Consider the following 4978-nt stretch of genomic DNA (forward strand, 5'->3'; position numbering starts at 1 on the left):
TAAAATTATTCAAAAACACAGCATAGTAAAAATACTCCTAAAAGCACAATATATCCAACAAGTTACTCAAGTAACTTTAAGTTTGTTTTTCTTTCAGTGGGTAGAAAATCCAGAAATTTTACTAAAAGTTACAGTAGAGATAATAAACCATTATCATAATAAAATTACTCAAGTAAAAGTAAATAGAACAGCATGGTGAAAATACTCATAAAAGTAACTTTTTCAAAAAGTTACTCAAGTAAATGTAGTTGAGTAAATGTAACTAGTTACTACCCAACTCCCAGAGCAAACTTGAACAAGTCCAAGTCTTAAAACTTGCCGTCTCCTATTAAAAACATTTTATAACATGAAAAAAATGAAACACATTTTGTTCGTTTGTGCCATTTTTCCATTGCAGTTGGATCAAATCTCCGTTGTGTTTACATAGTTTGTATTTTATCTGAGATCAAACCTGAAGTTTTATGTAACAACAAAAAGATTTATTTCCAAAACACAGCTGTTCAAAGAGCAGACGATTCAGAAGATTAAACTGGGATGATGCAGCTCGACCGTGAGTCTGGGGTTTGTACCGGGCAACGCTGCATGCTGAGGACGTTTTGCATGATCTCTTACTCTCTGAGGACCGATAGGGTTCATATCGCCGACAGCATCCTGCAACTTTTAGATGTTTCTTTGGTTTTTTAACAGAATTCACACAAAATGTCTAAGGACCTAATTATATAAATCAGGTGTGTTGAAGTAGAAACGCATCTAAGAGTTGCAAGATATTGTCCTTAGAGGATTGGAGTTTGAGTTTTGTGCTTTATTTGACATCCTAAAGTGGTGGATCGTTATTGTTTGAGCTACCACGTGTATTCAGTCTGGATTTGGAGCTTTAGATAAAGTTTAAAGCTGGAAAAAGTTCAAGGTTGAACACAAAATTAATAGAAGTCAATGCAAACCCCTAATGAGTGGATTCATTTATGATGCCTACTTTGGACTTTTTCTGGAATAATCACTTAACTTTTGAAGACCAGCAGTAAAACCAAATCTTGTTCCAACTGCTGCAAACCCCAACTTTTAGAGTTGGGTGCAATTACACTTAAAAAGGTTGGACTGTGTTAAGAAAGAAGAGCTTGTGATTTTGTTTGTTTATACATGATTCTGGAGTCCATTATTCATTTACTACCTGTAAACATGGTGACTGAATTGACTTTGGTTTTAGTTTCAGGGCTAACCTGTGAATTAGGTGAATTAGATAGAACATTTTAAAAGACTTAACATAAAAATTTTGGCAGGCGGGGACATACAAATCTAATCTTGAATAATATGCATAGATATGCATAGTAAATATGAATTTTAATGTGTTTGCTTTGTTTTTCCTGTACAGACTGAAATTATTCTTAAAAACCCAAAACTGGGGACACATTTCTATTCATAAACTTAAGGAGTAAACTTGAAGTTAGTGTTCAGGACTCAACTTTTTAGCTTCCAGCCAAAATAATAGAGAAATTCAACTATTATGTAAATAAAATATTAATTAAATGTCGGTAGAATAACAGGAAATGAAGCCTTAATGTGTAATTTATTGCTCATATCTATTGTATGTTGGATATTTTTTTTATGATAAAATGTTAACAAGTCCATAAAAATACATATTTAAAAAGTATAATAGAAACTTAATTAAATAGAAAAGAACACAATACTTTAAGAATTGCATAACAGCTTCTATTCTGTGGCAAGAATAGAATAGAATAGAATAGAATAGAATAGAATAGAATAGAATAGAACAGAATAGAATAGAATAGACATTTCTTTTGGATTTGAGCATCAACAGATGTCTTACAATGTACAATAGTTTCCAAATATTTATTTGTATTTTTCATTTGTATTTGTTGCCATAATTTTTCAGTAAACAGCAAAAGTTATAGCTGTTACAAACCATATTTTACTAAAACTTTAGTTTAAAAAATTACCAAATTATGAAGAAATTCTTCACTGAACTGTGGAAAGCACCCAACGCAACAGTGACTCTCAGAAAATAACACGAAGCGCACATTTTCCAGGAAGTGTTCTGCTCCCATATTTTTCGCCCTGCAAAGTTACAGCTTTACTTGCATTCAAAACTTCATCACAAAAAAAAAAAGTGGCACCTACCTTCTGCGGGCAAAGTGTCCAGGATGGCAAAGAAGTGTGACTTTATAAACACTCCCTCTTTCAAAGCCTCTCTCTCTGCATATGAAAATGCATGCTATATTATGATGGGTGGGACTAAAACATGTATGCAGAGACAGACGTGAACATGGAGACTTGAATTCTTTGGGACCTCCTTCTACAGTGCAATGTGTTCTGCACTAACCCATAATATTGATGGTGCATACACTGACTTGGCATGCCAGCAAACCAGCCACACTGTGTCATTACAGCCAGCATCTTATCAAATTTTTGTTCGTGTTTATTTGACAACAAAATCTTTGATTACGCTGCCGGGTTTACCCTCTAACCTTTGCCGTCTTCTTTTTCTCTAAACTGTTCAACCCTGTGCTTTAACTTGATGCCTACTTTGGGATGTGAGCTTACAAAATAAATTGGGAAGACAAGCCTATAAAACTGAACAAAATGATATTAGAGTAATGTTTCACGAACTTCAACAAACACTCAAGGTCCATCTAACTTTAAATTACCCCACAATGACACATCTTCATTTAAATACAACCTGAAATAAAAATATTAATCTCTTATCTCACTTATTGTCATGAGCCATTCATTTTGAACTATTTACGTATTGTGAAAAGTTTGGTTTCTAAGCTTTCCAATTATGTCAAATACATGGAACTAAAAATATATAGTTGTTGTTTTTTTTACCACCAATTGTGTGTATTAATAACACTTAGGCCTATTTAATATTTAGAAGCACAATTAAAGAAAATAGATTTGACTTGCTTTGGCAGAAACAACTAAATATGAAAAAATATGCACCCATGTATTTATCTCTTGTATTTAGTGCATTTAATTTTAAGTAAATAAAAATAACAATAGTTGTTGAGGTGCAAGTAGAGCATCTTAAGCAAACAAAATCATGAAAAACAAAGAACAGTATTCTCACTGAGACTTGAGTCCTTCCATTCACGGGATAGAGCTGTTCAAAAGGATTGAATCGTTCGTGAACAACACATCAATACTCTCACTTGGTTTCTTCCGGTCATATAAGTAATCCTGGAGTTGTTTGATCTCCACCGGTATCTTCAGCTTTTCTTTTTAGCAACCTGGTTTTAAGCCACTTGTCCATTATTGATTTTAACCACAATCATTGGAATGCTAACTGCAGCGTCGCCCTTTGACCTCACGCCACAGAAAATGAACACTCCTTTACATGCAGTACCTTGCGGACCACAAGGGGGCGCCCGCGGACCATCAGTGGTGTTCCCTAGTTTGAGGAAAAACTAATAATCCAACACAAAGTAGTAAGCGAAACGTGAAGTCAAACAAAAGTGATATTTCAAACACTTTTTGAAATTAAAAATGTGTAAATTTAATACTTTAATTTCAGTGATGAAAGTATAACTTGGAGTTTGTTTCTACCTGCTTCCCACTGCAGCCAGAAGTGAATTTAGATTTATTTTATTATTATTATTATTATTCATTTTGTTTGTTTTTGCATTATTGCGACCTGTATGTGATCTTTCCATGACAGTCTGAACAGCACAGGCCTCACTTAGATATCTGATACGTATCTGATATTTTCAAATGTGACCCAAGTCCGAACGGCCATGTCGCATTCATTCAACCTGAACGTCACTGATACTCGACAAACGTCACTATTCTGCGTCCTGATACGCGCAAGCGAGAAGAAAAACAACAACCATGGCGAACGATAACGAGGATTAAATTCTTCATATGCTGACTCTGGCCGGACAACAAACTTCAAAACCGTAAGCTATGCTCCACCGTTAGCATCCCTGTTTACTTCCGCAAACACTGAGCACTACTTTTTTATGGCGGTTGGCAAAACTGAGCACGGCTCTCTGTTATTGCCCCTCTATACTGCGCATGCGGGACACTTTCAGGTTGCAATTCACACTGGAGATCCCATTTAGATCACATGTATTTGGAAACGTGAAAGACCACGGCAAGAAAAAAAAAAAAATTTGCACTTCAGCTCTGCAAATCCAAAAACAGGAATAATCACTTTTTTTTCTTCTTTTTTCTTTTTGCAGAAATACCTCAGACTGACATTGGATGGCAGGCACCTGAGAACAGCATTTGAATTTTTTCCCCAAATCTAGCGTTTGTGTGTTTCTAGCGTATTTATGTGTTGCAGAGTCTATAGACTCTCTGCAACTGTGCAACACATAAATATGGTTTTATTCAAACAGTTCCATTGTAGCTCTTGTTGTATCTGTGGATTTTTCTCCATTTATCTTTCGACCTTCTCTGTCCAGCTCAGCTCTGCCTGAAAAGCATCTTCATGTTTTACAGTGGGAGTGATTTGTTCATGAATTTTGCTTTAAAACATGCCTAGGCTAACGTAGAACAGGAAACTCAATGTTGGTTTTTCTCTCCTACATGATTTTTGGAAAGCGTTGAACTTTTTCATTGCCACGTTTCCAAAAAGACACAGTTGTCCTGTCAGCAGAAATATTCTATGTAAACTAAGCATCTCAGTCAGAAGAAATACCTTATGAGCAGTTTTTATTTTTTGCTGGTAAATAAAAGCCTCACTGTGTGCAATAAACCATCTGGGGGGGAACTAATGTAAAAGCAAATAAACGTTAACTCAAATTTCCAAGTGGGGAATCAGTATTTTATCAACATCCATTATCTATTTCAACATAATTACTTAGAAAAAAACCCATAATATTTTAATTTTTACTTTCTAACAATATCGCTTTATCTTGTATGCTCATATTTACTGGTTTTTTTTTTATACAAGCACAGCTTTAGAGAATACAAGAAAAATGAAAGAAATGAAGCATAGATGTGCATTCTTTTATTTAAT

General features: G+C 34.7%; 1 protein-coding gene across 2 annotated transcripts in view; it reads right to left on the reverse strand.

Annotated features, from left to right (window-relative positions):
• slc4a1b (solute carrier family 4 member 1b (Diego blood group)) overlaps nt 1-2193 on the reverse strand; it is an 18282-nt gene extending 16089 nt beyond the window's left edge. Inside the window, exon 1 of one of the 2 annotated variants that reach the window (XM_015018768.1) lies at nt 2137-2193. The gene's annotated coding sequence lies outside the window, so the exon portion shown is untranslated. The remainder of the gene's footprint in view (nt 1-2136) is intronic. The other variant, XM_015018769.1, reaches the window with a different exon arrangement.
• Nucleotides 2194-4978: the final 2785 nt, after the last annotated feature.

The sequence above is a fragment of the Poecilia latipinna genome, unplaced genomic scaffold (genome assembly GCF_001443285.1).
Source record: "Poecilia latipinna isolate Pla-1442-1.1 unplaced genomic scaffold, P_latipinna-1.0 Scaffold2319, whole genome shotgun sequence".
In the NCBI taxonomy this organism is placed as follows: Eukaryota; Metazoa; Chordata; class Actinopteri; order Cyprinodontiformes; family Poeciliidae; genus Poecilia; species Poecilia latipinna.